The sequence below is a fragment of the Octopus bimaculoides genome, chromosome 12 (genome assembly GCF_046866305.1).
Source record: "Octopus bimaculoides isolate indiv1 chromosome 12, ASM4686630v1, whole genome shotgun sequence".
Lineage (NCBI taxonomy): Eukaryota > Metazoa > Mollusca > Cephalopoda > Octopoda > Octopodidae > Octopus > Octopus bimaculoides.
Window position 1 is genome coordinate 45,349,598 of NC_142939.1, and position 18,452 is coordinate 45,368,049.

Genomic DNA, 18,452 nt, shown 5'->3' on the forward strand with positions numbered 1-18,452 from the left:
AGAATGGATGAGGATAGCTGCGTGAAAAATGCCACACCCTAACAGTTGAGGGAACCCATGGAAGAGGTAGGCCCAGGAAGACCTGGGCTGAGGTGGTGAGGCAAGACCTTCGTACATTGGGCCTCACTGAGGCGATGACTACTGACCGAGACCTTTGGAAATGTGCTGTGCGTGAGAAGACCCTGCAAGCCAAGTAAGATCGTTGCCAGTGCCCCTGGACTGGTTCTTGTGCAGGTGGCACATGAGATGCACCATTTTGAGTGTGGCCGTTGCCAGTACTGCCTGACTGGCTCCTGTAGGATTTTCGAGCGAGATCGTTGCCAGTGCCCCTGGACTGGCTTGTGCGGGTGGCACATAAAAGACACCATTTCGAGCGTGGCCGTTTTCGTGCGGGTGACACGTAAAAGCACCCACTACACTCTCTGAGTTGTTGGCGTTAGGAAGGGCATCCAGCTGTAGAAACTCTGTCAAATCAGACTGGAGCCTGGTGTTGCCATCCGGTTTCACCAGTCCTCAGTCAAATCGTCCAACCCATGCTAGCATGGAAAGCGGACGTTAAACGATGATGATGATGATGATGACTTACATATATATGTATATGCATATATATATATACAACTATATATGTATATATATATACATCTATATGTATACATTTGTGTGCGTGCGTACGCGTGTGAATATCTGTATTTATATATTTTTGTGTATATATATATATATATATAATTTTGTGCATATAATGTGAAAAAGCAGGTTATATATTATTACGATTCTTCCTTAAGCAAATAAGATGACACAGATGTAATCTTTGTTGATTCCTTAGTTTATGGGAATTTTATTTGACTGATAGAAATGTTGTTTGTCTTACCAGTTACTGAAACTTCACAGCTGCTTAGCTCAGTTATACACTAAAACTAAAACCTTTATATTGATCAAAGTCAATAATTTATTTTTCATTTGACAAAAACCGAGTTTAACGACTTGAGCAGCTGTTGTCTCATGTTTACAAAAATACCCTCTTTTCACTTCTTTTGCATGAAAATCATGAATAGATCTGGTTTGACGTCTAGAAGACGTAGAGAAAACAAGGTTAACTGTATAATTGATACAGAAAATGAAATGTTAATATTACGGTAAAAGTATTAAATTTCCAATGATTTCCATACATGTAAACTAGAAATTGTTGAGCTTAAAGTCGTCCATTTTCTTTTATGATTCTTTTTTTCGTTACGGTGTCTGTCTGTTTAACATAGTTGATTTTTTTCAGAGATCTACTAGTTACGCCTGTCTGTCGACTTGAAAAGAACAACTATGATTAAAACAAATTAGATACGGTCAATATTTTTAACAAGGATAAAAATATTCATCAAAGATTAAGGAAATATCAAAATTTAATTATTGAGACATTTCTGGAAGCTGTGATACCTTGTTTTGCAGAGTGGTCACAGGTGTTACGTTAATAGGATTAGCAAAAGCCAGAGAGCTTGGCTTGTGAAGGTCACCGAGAAAAGCGGTCGCTAAATCGATAAAAAAAAAAAGACAATTGCAAGAATCGATACTAATTTTTTCCTTTCGTTTCTCCTCCTTTGTGTCCTATAACAGATAGATTGCTGCAATATTTAAACTAATTTTAATTAATTCTTAGAGAGTTTAGATAAGTGAATCAGATAAATGAACATAAAGTGGGTTGTTCGAACCCTGTCTATGACACATCTTGAGTCTATGGGCCAAGGCATTGCTCTCAGCTGGTAATTTTTACTGGAAATAACAGCATACTAGGAACATCTCTCAGTTGAAGGCAGATGTATCAATATAAACTAACGAGTGGTTTATTAACTGAAAGCGTTGAATGTCCAGGCAATATCAGGGAAAGACCAGACACTACAAATTAACGATGTTCTTCTCAATCATTGGGTTCACTCCAGTTTTGACTGCAAAACTGCGAATACATACATACATACAGATCTTGTTTCACGCGCGGTGTCGCTTGTTTACCGGGGCTAAGCCATTCCTTACGTTGTTTCATATTGATGTACAGGCACCATTTTTCATCACCAGTAACGATTTGGTAAAGAAATCGTTGCTTGTGTCCATGAGTTGAGCGGTGACGATCAAGCAAATAAGCGGAGATTGTGGCTCCTTGATTTTTGTTGTTGTCACTTAAAGCATGCAGAACCCATGCTCCCAACTTCTGAACCTTTCCCATCGAGTGAAGATGCTTCTCTATAGCAGTGTGGGAGCATTCCATTTTCTCTGCCAGTTACCTTGTCGTTTGATGAGAATTTTCGTGTAAAAGTTGGTTTAATCACTCCTCATCGAACTCAACTGGATGGCCAGAATGAGGTGCGTCTTTAAGGTCAAAATTTCCATTTTTGAACTTGGCATACCAGTCACGAACGGTTCTTTCAGCTATGGCACCCTCTCCATAGACAGCACAAGTGTCACAAGCAACTTTTGCGGCCTTAGAACCTTGATTAAAAGCAAAATAAAGGAGGTGCCGAAAATGCTTGTTTTTCTTAACTTGACATTCCATTTTAATGATCTGAAAATAAACAAAATTAACTAAAATTAACTAGAAAAAATAAATAAATAATAGATTCCAAAATGATTCAAAAATACAATTCACGAAAAAAATAGATTCCAAAATTTTAAAAAACGGCGGGAACTTAGTTGCAAGCCCAATATACATTTGCAAAATAAACAGTCACAGTACAATATAAAACAGGACCATTGTTCCAAGGGAATGGCTCACTAACTGCGGATTCAGAGAGGATAAGTGAGGTACCCAGTAAGCAATTTAAAAGTGTATTCACTTCTCCACCTTGGACACATGCAGATAAAATTCATAGTTCATAAGGAATAAAATAGAAGTATAAAGAATAAAAGTAGTCAGACTAATATAGGCAGGAAAATAATGTCCACAACTCATCTTTTTCCAGAGGATATGGATGTTGGTCCAGATTGATGGCGGTGGTGGTGGCGGTGATGATGGTAGTGGTTGTGCACTAGTGCAGTGGTGGTGGCGGTAGTGGTGGTGTTGTAGTTGTTTTTGTCATATTGTGGTCGTGGTTATGACATTGCTGCTCATTTGGTGGCATGATGGTAATGTATTATTACCCAGCATACCTATTTGTTTAGATCGCAAGTGAACTAAACCCCTCATATTCTATATGTATGTATGTCTTTATTCAGTTTATTTCAAGATGTCTTGCCAATAGAGAAAGAACCGGTTTCTAACCTAGATCCAAGGTACCTTCATTGGAATTTCAGCATCAACAACAGGGTATGTATGTATGTCACCGATATTCGAAGTTTCCAGTCTTATTGTTAAAGGCACGAAACTGGGTATTAGTATTTTTGGTCGATAACCGAGGAAGAATTAGAGTCCTAGTGTCTGTCCAACGAGTTCGTTTTGTAGTATTTAATGCATTTTTCATTTATACCAGAGAAGGTTTAATGAAACTGTAGCAAAGAACACGGCGTTACTGTAATGTGGTCGCAATTCTCAGACTGTAACTACTGCACACACACATAACACACACACACAAACATATATATATATATATATATATATATATATATATATATATATATATATATATATATATCATCATCATCATCCTCATCGTTTAACGTCCGCTTTCCATGCTAGCATGGGTTGGACTTATATATATATATATATATATATATAACATACAAAAATAGCATATAGGAGTCAACTTTTGCTGGTCATTCCTCTTATTTTTGTATGTAATATAACTTTAATCTTTGGATTTTTAATATGCTAGACCACTGGTTTTAATTGATTGATATCAATTTCTACCCTTATATATATATAACATATAGATATCTATATATATATATGTTATATATATATATATATATATATATATATATATATATATATATATATATATACATGTTATATATAATCATGTCCTCACGTTTTTGTTATTGTTTTTTGTCTTTTTCCTTTCTTTGAACTTATATATATATATTACATATATATATATATATATATATATATATATTTATATATGACATTGACCACTAACGTGGACATTCATATATATATATATAGATAAATAGATAGATAGATATTCCTGAACACATATACAAATATATATTCCTGTAAATATATACATATGTATATTCCTATACATATATACATATATGTGTATGTACAGACACACACAAATAATGCAAGGGAGAGAGAGAGAGAGAGAGAGAGAGAGAGAGAGGTGGAGCGTGATAGAGAGTGAGACTGATAGACAGAGAGAAATAGAAAGAAGAAAAGAGCAAAAAATAAGTAGAAAAGAGAGACTGTTTATGCCGATCTCTGTTTACAATGATAATTTAGTGTCCTTGCTACCAAAAATAAAATCAGGATATCATTTTATGTTGATAAATAATCTGGGCCAGGGACAGATTGATGGCGGCGGTTGTGGCAGCGACGATGATAGCGGTAGTGGTTGTGCACTGGTGCAGTGGTGGCGGCGGCGGCGGTGGTGGTGCTGTAGTTGTTGTTGTGGTTATGACATTGCTGCTTAGTCGGCGGTGTGGTTGTTATGTATTACTCTTGTAAGTGGAGGAGTTGCAGTGGAGATGATACATTATGTATGGAGTAACGGCGAAGGTGGTGCAGTGGTGTTTGTGGTGGTGGTGACTGTGAATGTAATGGTAGCGGATGGAGGGTGATGAAGATGGTGTAGTGGTACTGTTCGATGATCGTGGTGATGGAGATTGTATTGGTGGTGTCGTTGTAGTGCTGAATAATGGTGGTGGTAGTGGTGATGGTGATGTTGGATGGTGATGTTAGTGGTGATACTGGTGGTGCAGGGAGGGATGTTATTATTGGCGATGATAGATGGTGATGATGGTAATGCTGGTGTTGATGGCGTTGGAGAGATCCACGGCAAAATTATCTGACGTTCTTTTATTTGTAAGTTTAAGTCTCACTTGGTTAAATATAATCCATTCTCTCCCACCGTGCTGTCCTGCTTTCCTACACCATTTCCATACTCAGCCCTTCTCAACACACTGAGTGAACTTTTATCAAATTCAGACATGTTGATTCCACAGGTGTGCCGAACAAAATATGAAACATGACCTGCATTCCAGAGGACTTGGGACTTTGTTTTAGGAGCGGCTGTTATAAATGTCCTAGATTAATGTAATTTTAGTAATAAAAAGAGTGCATTTTGCACCAAAAGCCGACATTAGAGTTTCCCTCGTGGTAATTACCGCACTACAGTTTGTTCTAAGGGACATTCACCTTTAAGTGGGGATTAAAATTACTTCTCGGTATAAATACTGCCTCTGTCGCAAATGAATATTTAACAAGATCACTAGCTAATCGTGACACCAGCGCCTGTTCTGGCACTGTTATTCTATGTATCGCAGAAAGAAGGAGGGGGACGAATCGCTGCAATCTCTAGTGGTCGAGCGTCCATCATTGACAAAACCAGGAAGTTCGAAATCACGTGATCTGGTGGGCTCAGCTCAAGAGGTGACGGGGATTTATAAAGTATTGTGTTAAACTGGACTACAGAAACTTATGAAATGCTCCAGACTGTTTATGGATTAACTTGTGAGTCGAGCATCTGATTTTCGCCAGCAAAAGATGTTCAAAGACAGTAGAAAAGAGGTGAGAGATGTCGGAAAGAGAGAAACGTCAGAACATTAGAGCTGGTTTTAAAAATTCGTCTATACAGTTTGGAGTTAATGTGGCAACTGTATACATCATGAATATCTGAACATGCGCAAAATGTGTGCCAATTTCCGCCCCCATCCCGGGTGCTCAGTGTCACTATTGTAGCTAAGAATAGACTACACTTTCAAGAATCGCATGAAGCCCATTGGGGTCACAGCTAGCAAAGGATTGTGATTCATTTCTAATTCATTTATCTCTTTATCAACTACTAAATCTAAGACTAGAAGACTGTCTGTTCAGAATAAATGGCAAGAGTGAGTTGACAGCTCATTTATAGACAGTTACTCTATATCCGATTGACTACTCCTAATGTCTTCTTTCCTCCCTGAGGAAAATGGATACACATGGCAATCCAGTTGCAACTTTCGTGACCCAGGATACTGACCACTTGATCAACGATGTATGACTAAATCTATCATATATGAGGCAGAAGTGACTGCAACCCTACATTATAATAATGCAACTGCTAAGAAGACCTATACTGGATTATGGGAAGGTGAATTTTAAAATCGCTACGCCAATCATATAGCTTCCTTCCGACAGAGGGACGAAAGTAAAGCTACTAAGTTGGTTAGCTACGTATGGACTTCGAAAGATAACGAAACACCGAATGTGATTAAATGGAAAGTAATTGAGAAATCCATACCTTATGTGAATGGATCGAATAAATTTAGACTTTCTTTGGCTGAAAGAGAGCAGATCCTGTTCAGATCTAAGATCCCTAACTCTCTGTTGAACTCCAGGTCAGAAATTTTCAGTGGTTGCATGCATATTCTTTTATTTGTTTCAGCCATGTTGGAGTACTGCTTTTAGTCGAATAAATCGACCCCAGGACTTATTCTTTTTTAGTTTTTGTGTTTTCGTTTTCCGTTTTAAGTTTTCTGTTGTTTACTTTCTGCGTTTTCTATATGCTGCTTTCTCAATTTTTTCTAGTTCGTTATGATAGGTAGTTTGCACCTACAGAATATATTTGAATTTGCTCAACATATGAAACTATAAGTAGCGCTTTGATACATGTATTGTGACCTTTAAATACATTATATATATCATATACTCTTTTACTCGTTTCAGCCATGTCTGCGGTCATGTTGGAGTATCACCGGGGTCTTTCATATTTCCTTGGTTTGGAATGTATCACATCGCCGCTCCTGTATGTGCATTTGTCCCAGCTGTTGGCCTATTTAGTGCATAAGGGAGTTTGATTCTGTTACCCTTATAGTGATGTCGAGGTTATCCCTTTTTGGTGGTAACGTTGGCTTAATGACACACAATTATTTAGTCAGTATGAGAAAGAAGGAAGTCACTGTATCTGCTCATAACAAGAAGATAGAATTCACGAGACGCTTATAATAAGTCATAACTTTTATTACTGGAGCTAATGCGTTCATATACAAGGTTAATAGAAGGAAGCTTATAACATTACATGAATATGTTCTGTTTGCAGTCACATGTCTCCAAGTAAGAAAAGCGAACGAGTGCGCGAGTGGGCATGAAATGCGGCAACTTGATCCAGTACGCGTCGAAGAATCAACAGGTACTGAATGACGCGAATTTAGAATTTTCTTCCTTATATAAAGTATGGACCGGAAGTCCCCGAACGTTCTAGAAGCTCGAGGGAGATTACTCTCGTTACATCCCTTTTCCGTTTTGCTTGTCGTAACGCCCAAGGGTCACTACATCCTTGTCTGCACCGTGTGTCTGGCTGTTGGTTCATCTGATATTGAGAATAGAAGGATGTCTAGTTCCTTTTTTGAACACATCTACTTCCACCTTACGAAGATTTCTTAATTTTTGTGGTAGGGCACCGAAGAGCTGTAAGCTTTTGAGCCCTAGACTATCGCAGTACCTGATCCTGAATTTAGAAGGGGTGGATGGTACCTTTGATACGTTATAATGGCGGCCAGTCTCAGAGAAATTCTGAAGTAGTCCTTGAACCTTATTTTGGGTTTTTATGTGCTGGCCTCCTACTATCCTCCTACTATCCTCTTTCTCACCATGCAAAAGTTGCTTAAGAAGCCTTGTATCTTCATTCTCACCAGATGTTCACCCCACCTCAAACGACTTGGCAGAATCATCGATTCTCCACTCCTACTACCATTTCTCTCAACTACCTCCACATCACTGATCGCCGATCTCCAATTTATCCCAAGAATTTTCCAAAGACGATACTGATGATATCGTTCCAAATGCCTTAAATGCCTACAATAAACATTCCACGTCTCACTTCCATAGAGTAATAATAATGGCAGAATACATGTGCTATAAACCCTAAGTTTAGTCTGGGTAGATATACTATGGCTCGACCAGAGACGCTTGTCAAGCCCACCAAAAACACTATAGGTCTTGCTGATTCTTTATGGAATTTCATTATCAAAACCAGTACTTCCTAAATAAATGGATTTGGTTACAACTTCCAACCTTGAATGTCCAGCAATCGCCATGATAGATCGCTAGCCACTAAACCTTTTTTCCTATTTTCTCTCCCTGTTTATTTCTGTGTTCCTTTTTGTTGAAGAGCGTAGGTTCGATACGTAAAAGACTTTCTCACTTCCCGAGCGTTTAAAAATTACATATCTGTTTGTTGTTTACACACCCGTCTTCGTCTTTTGTTTTTTTGTTTTTTTTTGGCGGCGGAGTTATTACCCTCATTTACACCTGTTATATTTGTATGTATGTATGTATGTATGTGTATGTATGTACATTTGTATGTATGTGTATGTATGTATGTATGCATGCATGCATGCATGCATGTATGTATGTATGTATGTATACACATACATTTGTATGTATGTGTATATATGTACATTTGTATGTATGTGAATGTATGCATGTAAAAATATGTGTGCATGTGTGTATGTGTGTGTGTGTATAGATTGACATACACGCGCGCGTGCATATGGTTGTGAGAGTCCACGCCGATATTGGTTGTCGTTACTCCTCATCCTCAGATCAATCATGATCCAACAAACCTATGACGAAAGACGTTCCAGCAATGACCATCCAGTCGGCTCTATCTGTGTCTTTCCTTTTTAAAGAAAGTAATGCAATAATTGAGGGAGTTCGGATTTAGAGTTTTTATTGTTTAGCCCCCAGTTTCAATCTCGATCCAGGGGACCTATGATCAACGACATACCATTCGTGACCATCCCACCTTTTTAGGTTATGTGAAGAACCTATCTAATGTGTCCTTTTTTTAAGTGTGATTTGATGGAGATTTGGCTGTAATTTCTGTCAGTGAGAAAAAGCAGCCAAACATGCGCGCCCGCATTTGTGTGCGTGTGTGCGTGCGTGTCTGTGTGTACGCGCGAGAGAGAGAGAAAGAAAGAGAAAGAGAAAGGGAAAGAGAGATACGAGAGAGTGTGAGAGCAAAAGGGAGAGAGAGAGAGAGAAATATCAGTAATAGCAGAGCTGCAAAGATGAGTGAAAATTCCTATATTTGAAGATGTCAGCGAAAAACGAGGCCAGACTGCTACAGAGTGCAAATATTAAGAATTGAACCGCCATCGCCATAGTAAGGTGTATCATCAGCTCAGCTTCGAAATAATAATAATAATAATAATAAACATCACAAATGGCTGAGGGGCGTGTGGGAGGGAAGGTTAAGGAAACGTGTGGGCTGTCTTGGTGAACGCGTCTATTTGTGTACGCGTGTGTGTGTATGGGGGGAGGTGTCCCGAAGACAAAATACACCTTAAATTGTCAGATGTAAAATTCTTGCACAACATACGCGTAGCAACTTAGACTGGCTGTCACTTCTTCTTCTTCTTCTTCTTCTTCTTCTTCTTCTTCTTCTTCTTCTTCTACTACTACTACTACTACCGCGCACCGACACGAAAAACATTAAATGTCTGCTAGAAATAGCAACGAAGTTTCTTTGAAATCGCACCCTTGAGAAAAACATTGTTCTTGATACACCTCCAAAGACGGGATGGTCACGAATGGAATATCGTTGATCTCTAACGTGTGAAGCATGCGAGAATAAACCATGAGGGTTTCGGCCTGCAAGAAATATCAACTAAATTCCTTCAGTTCTTTCTTGCATGGCTGTCTTAAAAAAAAAGAAAGGAGACAGACACAGCAGACAGAATTGTCACGGCTGGAACGCTACCCGTCATGTTTTATTGGATCTGAAGTGGGGTTAAATGGCAGCTAAATCTACCACAACCGCCACTACCATCATTACAAGCAACACCAAAACTACTACTACTACTACTACTACTAACACCACCACCACCACCATCATCAACAACAACAGTCACAACGAAAGCCACTCTAATTGGTTTTCTTGAGGTGGTGGTGGTGGTGGTGGCGGCGGCGGCGGCGGTGGCGGCGGCGGCGGTGGCGGCGGCGGCGGTGGTGGTGGTGGTGGTGGTTTTTCAACATAAATTCAGAAGAGAAAGAAGAGGGAACGAGAGAGAGAAATGGGGGAGACCTCCCACACAGACATACAGGGACACAGACCTCACACATAGGCACACACAACAACCCACACACAAACACACACACATACAAAAATACACACACGCACACACACAGAGCAATATACACACTCATACAAATATTCACACGTTAAAAGTAGCAGCACAAAACAGCTTTTGTCTGCTGCTATGCTGCTGCTGCTGCTGATGATATTGGTGGAGGGCAGGTTAGGAGAGGTAGTGTGTAATGTTTGCACTTTGTGAACTGGGTCAGTCAGGCACGTGTTTGGAAATCCTAACTCAAGGCCACTCACGTCACACGCATTACAGACAAGTTACAAACACCGCACACACACACACACACACACACACACACACATATATATATATATATATATATATATATATATATACTTACAGTTACATATTCACACACACACACATATATATATATATATATATATATATATATATATATATATATATATATATATACTTACAGTTACATATTCACACACACACACACACACACACACACATATATATATATATATATATATACTTACAGTTACATATTCACACATACACACACATACACGTATTTGAAATATGTATATCTGTGACACACAGGTGTGTGCTCAGAAATACACAAATTTTAATAGACACATACGCAGCTAAATCTGGTTCATGACAGGAGGAGACCTGTTCTGTACGAGGAACGTGTGTGTGTGTGTACGTGTGCGTGTGTGCGTGTGTGTGTGTGTGTGCGTGTGTGTGTTTGTTTGTTTGTGTGTATGCGTGTTTGTGCGATTGTGTGCGTGTGTGTGTGTGTTCGTGTCGACTTGTGTATATCTGTGTCTATATTAACTGTGGGCTGATTGTATCCGTGTGTTTGTGTGTGTGTGTATATGTGTGTATGTTTGCTCTCTTCTGTCTTTCTGCAGTATTGCAATGGAAGAAGTAAGGAGCACTTTCTTTTCCCTCCTACTCTCTCTCTCTTTCTCTCTCTCTCCTTCACCCACCCTCCTTTTCTCTGCCTCTCCCTTCTTATTCACCCCATTAATCCCACCCACGGCTGTTGCTCTTTCACTGGAAGGCAATTTTGCCCTTTGCTGTCCTTGAGGCAAATAAAAAGCGTTTCGAAAGTAAGCGGTAGGCTAGAAATGAGGCGGAGTGAGAGATGAGTTGCTTATGTTGGATCCAGTACTTGACTGGTACTTCACGTAGACTGGAGGAATGACAAGCGAATTTGACCTCGGCGAAATTTGAACGTAGAACCGAAAGAACCGATTTAATTCCACAAGAGACATTAACAACAAAAACCACCACCACCACAACCACCACCACCACCACCACTACTACTACTACTACTACTACTACTACTACTACTACTACTAATAATAATAATAATAATAATAATAATAATAATAATAATTATTATTATTATTGTGGATCTTTTTTAAAACGGGGGCCACATTTTTCATTAACGAAACACTTTGACACTTGGAACACTGGTAGAATGTGTCATATAAAACATCTTTTTCTCTTAGTCTTCTTTAAAAAAAAAAGAAATCCATAAATTATTCCATGTTAAAGTTGTCGTATTTCTGTAATTTCAACCAATCACTGACGTCCATTCAGCCGATATACATTAAGTGCCGACTACATAAACAAACGATTCTGAAACAATTAACCCTAACCCTAACCCTAACTCTAACCCTAACCCTAACCCTAGGGTTAGAGTTAGGGTTAGGGTTAGGGTTAGGGTTAGGGTTAAAGCAAATTTAAAATGAAAAAAGCAAATAAAACGAAGAATCGTTTGTTTATGTAGTCGGCACTTAATGTATATCGGCTGAATGGACGTCAGTGATTGGTTGAAATTATCGAAATAAGACAATTTTTTACATGAAATAAATTCGAATACAAAAATATTTTTCTGTTCTATAACACAAAATAGATAAGTATACGAAGTTTGAAAGTCTTTCGGTACCAAAAGCACTACGTAAAACATTAATGAAAAATGTGGCCCCCGTTTTAAAAAAGATCCATTATTATTATTATTATTATGGAAGCCGGACATAGTCTTAATTGAGAGAGAAAACAAACTATGCTGGATCATAGATATAGCATGCCCAGCTGACAACAAGGTATGCGATAAGGGAGAAAGAAAAGTCGAGAGATATGACAGGTTAGCTTGGGAAGTTAAACAGTTGTGGTGGATGGAAAAGGTAGCAGTAGTACCAATAATTGTCGGAGCCTTAGGAAACAGTGAGCAAAAATCTCGAGAAGTACGCGAAACAAATAGGGGCTGCAATAAGGGTGAAGCACTTGCAGAAAACAGCAATACTTGGAACCGCTCGAACACTCCGGAAGGTGCTCCGGAAAAATAAGAGGTATTACCTTAGTTCACTGGTGGCGAACAGCTGACATTGTAGTACATCTTCAGCGTTAGAAGCTGTGCAAAGGCAATAATAATAATAATAATAATAATAATAATAATAATAATAATAATAATAATCAACCGAATCACGAAGGGCCACTTACTCGAAATAGATCTGCTAGCCTTAAGAAGCTACGTCACGAGAGCTCGGAGACGGTGTTGTCTCAAAAAATGTATCCTAAGCAGACAGATCCGTCCCCTAGCGTCAACGTCGAAGCTTGTTATGCCTCACTGTTAATAAAACAAAATATAAACCGGAATGGTCATAGACCGCATTATAAAGGACCACTTACTCGGATAATGAACCAGATCCGAGACGAGAAATCTGCTACTGGTTCAAATCTTCCCGACACACAGGAGCTGGAAGTACCCCACAACCGGAATATTCCAACAGATGGCCATCCATGCTCGTCATCAAATAACCAAACGAAAAAGAATGAAAAATGGTCTAGGGAAGATAATAAAGAAGTTCTTACAGCCTTCTACCATGCCATATATTTCCCTACAGATAAATCTAATACTGTACAAACCTACTTAAACTGGAGACAGAAACACCTTGAAGTAAGACCCTACATAGACAGTAACAAACTTGCCAACGTCAGAAGAAACATTATGAAAAAAAAATTACTAACTGAAGTAGAGGTTGACCAAATTAAGCAAGCAGTAAAGGATAAAAAGAATGAAACTGCAGCTAAAGAAGATAGTACAGAGGAAATAATTATAAACCAGCCCAAGGCTGAGGAAAATACAGTAATGATTGAAAGAGTTAAGGTAACTGATAGGCAAAGTGAAATACTCTCTGAACCAACCATAAACACTAATACAGGTGAAAATCAAATAGATGAAGAAAGTCATACAGAAATCGACGCAACAGAACTACATGATCTAAAAAATCAGATCATGATTGAATGGCTGAAAATTAAAGAAACTAGTATAAATGAACGCGACACTCTCCCCAAAATTCGCAATTCTAACCAAAACCTGAAAATAATTGGTAAAATCCGCCTTGCACTTAAGGATATAATTTCAGCTAATGATGTTGATATTACAGATCTCAACCACCTGTACTATGCATCCGCAAGAATCTCAACGATTCTATGTGGTGAAAAGATTAGAAAAAGACAACACTCCCACAAAAAGCCTTCTTGGCAAGAACGCATTCAACACCAAATTAAGCTGCTTAGATCTGACATAGAATGTTTGAAAAACCTTAAATTTGACAAGAGTATCAAACCTACAAAGACCCATAAACTAAAGAAAAAATATAATATGAAAACCATAGTTGACATTGATGCCACCATAGAAACCATCAAGCAAAAGGTATGTGCTAAAGCTGCCCGCATAGCAAGGTATGAAAAGCGTGTTAGATTCTTCCGAGATAATAACATGTTCAAAAATAACCCCAAAAATTTCTACATGAAGATAGGGAAAACACCAGTAACAATAAAGTCTGTCCCATCAAAAGAAGAAGTGCAAGAATTTTGGAATAAAATCTGGGCAGAAGATAAAACACACAATGAAAAGGCCCCTTGGATTGATAGAATATCTACAGACCTAGACTCCTTAGAGGAGCAAAAGTGGGAGGGGGTCAAGGTAGAAGATATAAGATCTGCTCTCAGGAGGTCAAGCAAATGGAAGTCTCCAGGAAAGGATAAAATTCCTAACTTCTGGTTGAATGCCTTCCCAGAAAGTCATGAACTGCTAACAAAACTTTACAACGATGTTTTGCAAAATCCTAGTTTGATGCCCTCTTGGCTAGTTAATGGTTTAACATTCCTGCTTCCAAAAAATGAGGAAACAAACGAACCAAAAAATTATCGACCCATAACCTGCTTAACAACAATGTATAAGACGCTAACATCTGTCCTAACCGAGTACACCTATAGTTTTTTAATAGAAAGTAGCATATTCCCTAATGAGCAAAAGGGATGTAAACGTGGATCTTATGGTTGTAAAGATCAGCTACTCATCAATAAGATGATCTTAGAAGATTGTCACAAGCGACACAAAAACTTGTCAATAGCCTGGATAGACTATAAAAAGGCCTTTGATAGCCTACCACATAGCTGGATTAGGAAATGTCTGGAAATGTATAAAATAGCTCCTACTCTGCGAAACTTTTTATCCGTAAGTATGAGATCATGGAGAACCACACTGATGTTGAACAATGACAATGAATCTCTAAATGCTGGAGATGTAAGAATTTCATGTGGCATTTTCCAGGGTGACTCACTATCACCACTCCTCTTCTGTCTAGCCCTAATACCGCTCTCAAAATTGCTCAATGATGCACAGTATGGTTATAAAATATTTGATAAAAATATAAATCATCTCATTTACATGGATGATTTAAAGCTCTTTGCAAAAAATGACCAACAACTCAAAGGCCTACTAGCGATTGTTAAACAATTCAGTGATGACATGAGGATGCAATTTGGCCTTGATAAATGTGCAAAAGCTACCTTTATCAAAGGAAAAATGACAAATACATCTAATGTGAACCTTGACCAGCAAAATGTCATAAAAGAGTTAGAACCAGCGGAGAGCTACAAATACCTAGGGGTAATTGAAGGGGACAATATCAAGCACTCAGTGATGAGGGAAAGGATCAGAAGAGAATGTTATCGCAGGGTGAGAGCAATACTGAAGACAGAGCTGAACGCGAGAAACAGGATCGAAGCGATCAATGCTCTAGCCATACCAGTCGTGACTTACAGTTTTAACATCGTTAACTGGTCAATTACTGAAATATGTAATGTTGACAGAAAAATACGAAAACTGTTGACAATGCATAGAATGCACCACCCTAAGGCAGATATAGAACGTCTTTATCTGCCAAGAAAAGAAGGAGGCCGAGGACTTTTACAGCTGGCATTATCAATGAAGGTAGCCACAATTGGCCTAGACACCTATCTGAAAAACTCTGAGGACTGGATGCTAAAACTTGTCTTAAAATATGAAAGCAAGAAAGCATCTTACTCAGTAACAAAACAGGCAAAGGAATATCTAAATGAATTCCAATTGCAACAAATTCAAGAATTAGACGAACTAGAAACACCTGCAGAAAAAGCTAAGCGCTTGAAAACCCGTGCTAAAATTGCTGCCTTAGCTATTATGACTGAAAAATGGTATGGAAAACCTCTCAATGGCAAATACCCAAAGAGAGCGAATAATGCAGATATTGACAAAGCCCTTACCCACCAATGGTTAATGGCCTCTGGCTTGAAATCAGAAACAGAGGGGTTTATCATAGCAGCCCAAGATCAATGCCTACCTACAAAGAACTACCAGGCCAACATATTAAAGAACGTCAGCTCCCCATTATGTCGTATATGCCAACAACAAAATGAGACCATCGATCATGTTGTCTCCATGTGCAGTCTGCTTGCGCCTACAGAGTATCTCAACAGGCATGATAGAGCTGCACAATATATTCACTGGGTAATATGCAAAAACCTGGACTTGCCCCATGATAAAAACTGGTGGGAACACAAACCACCCCCAGTACTTGAAAATGATCACATTGCACTCCTCTGGAACTTCACCATTCAAACTGACAGAAAGATAGACGCAAATAGGCCAGATATCATACTGAAAGACTTCAGACAAAAATCATGCCTCCTCATTGATATGACTGTCCCAATCGATATAAACGTATCTGTCAAGACCTACCAAAAACTGAGCAAATATAAAGATCTTGAAATAGAAATTAGCAAAATGTGGAATCTGAAGACAAAAACAATACCTATTGTCATAGGTGCCCTGGGAATGACAGCGAAACGGGCTGATTACTACCTAGATCAGATTCCAGGAAACCCCAAAATGGCTGAAGTTCAAAAGATAGTGCTCATGGGAACTGCCCATATCCTACGTAAAATACTGTCTATGTGATCTCAAATTTTAAAGCAAACATAATTTTCTTATGGTTTCTTAAACATTCACTTGAACAAAACTGTACAAATCCAAATATATGGTACCCTAGGCATAACACCTACATGAACTTCTAACTTGTTGTCTCTTGAGGTCTCTGGGTGAGACTTGGATCCAACTTGTACAAATGCAAAACAAAAGTCAAACATAAAATAATAATAATAATAACAACAATAATGATTTCTTTATTGGTCACAAGGGCCGAACTTGAAACGAATAGGGACAATGCAACACAAAGAACAGTGGGGTTTGGAACAATGTCGAGTATACAATAAATAGCAATAACAATTAACAATACATTTAAACAATAAAAATTCCCCGTACCAAACCAAACACCGAGCAATTTAACTGGCCCTTCCGTCCAGCACCCTACGACGCTGTCGGTTGGCATGGATCTGCCTCTCCCGCCGGGCCTCGGCAGGTCCACCGACTTGTCCTGATTAATCTTTGCTCCTGTCACCGTTTCGTACTCACCGAAACCGGTCGCCGCGAGGACACAATAATAATAATGTTTTTTTTATGGGCCACAAGGACTGAACAGAAAACAAAAGAGGACAATACAACACAAGGGACAAGGGGGACTTAGCACAAAAATTTAAGTGTAAAATAAATCAAGAACAATTAACAAAAATTCAACAACAAAATTCCCAGATAGCCTAGGACCGATTATTTGATCTTCGTCGACACCCAGTGTTTCCCCGAGAACGTCGTCGCACTTTCCCTCCACTAGCCCTCTATAGAACGCTAGATTGGAACTACCACCGACCGCATTTCCCGCCTGGCGGAGGACTGTGAGCGCTTGGCGGCACGCGAGGTGCCAAGCGCCCATTCTCGGTCTACGCCTAATCCAAGATTGCAGCTCAGTCAAAGAAACGAGCTGTGGAAAAGTGTCTTTTACAAACGGTTACCACACCTGCTCACCGTCCAGGAAACGCTGGAGATGCCGCAACCTCAGCGCATGTCTGCGCATCAGTAACCACGGCATGCCCAGCCCTCCATTCAGCGGCTGTTGACAGTAGATGGAGTGCCTGGTGGAACGTGCCCTTCCACAGGAAGCGGAAGAGTAAGCACACCAGCTTGGTCAAGCAGCAAACAGGGCAAGGGACGACAGTCAAGCGGTAATAGATGACGGATGCGATATACGCATTCACCACCTCCGCTCGACATTTCGGGGACAGCTTCCTTTCGGCCTATTTCTAGGTGAGATTGGCTAATCTACACGTCAACTTGTCCCATCTTTTCTCCACCTGCAAGTCTGAACCAAACCATGCTGTTGGACGGCATGGACTTGCATCTCCAGGTACTGAGTTGCAAGCCCACTGACTTTTCCGCGTTAATTTTTGCTCCTGTCACCGCTTCATATTCCTGTAGTGTTGCGCCAAATAGGTCTATATGCCTGTGGCTCGACACTATGACGGTGACATCATCAGCGTAAGCAGATACACTTCTCCCTAGATCACGTGGGTCACCCCTCAAAGCCTCCAACTTCCGCAGTAATGGCTTAAGAGTCAGCACATACAGAAGGGAGGAGAGAAGGCAACCTTGATGGACCGAACGCAAGATGCTGAATGGCTCCGACAGGTGACCATTCACCCGAACAACCGAGCAGATGCCGCTGTACAAAGCAGCGATCCAACTGCGGAAGAGTGAACCGAAACCGGCTGCCTTGAGGACAGCTGCCAAGCATTGATGGTCGACCCTATCAAAGGCTTTAGATTGATATAAATTGACCAGGGCCCCACCCATGCCAGCTTCGTTACCCACCCTCTCTATGATGTAGCGCATAAGATGGAGATTATCGTGAATACTCCTGGTTGGGATGGCGCATGTTTGCGCCTTGCCAACTTCTTGGCTAACACTTTGGTCAAAATCTTCAACTTTGAATTGAGCAGAGTGATAGGCCTGAAATTCTCTATAACGTCCCCCTTGTTTGAGTCCTTTCTCAGCAGTA

General features: G+C 39.6%; 2 long non-coding RNA genes across 2 annotated transcripts in view; one reads left to right on the forward strand and one right to left on the reverse strand.

Moving 5' to 3' along the window:
* Nucleotides 1-802: 802 nt before the first annotated feature.
* Nucleotides 803-18,452, reverse strand: part of LOC128249201 (uncharacterized) — a 20,800-nt gene continuing 3,150 nt past the window's right edge. The window contains exon 2 of the long non-coding RNA XR_008265316.2: nucleotides 803-2,542. This is a non-coding gene — a long non-coding RNA (uncharacterized LOC128249201). The remainder of the gene's footprint in view (nucleotides 2,543-18,452) is intronic.
* LOC128249200 (uncharacterized) lies at nucleotides 1,036-8,303 on the forward strand. Its single transcript, XR_008265315.2, has 2 exons — nucleotides 1,036-1,133; nucleotides 6,785-8,303. It is a non-coding gene; the product is annotated as an uncharacterized LOC128249200 (long non-coding RNA).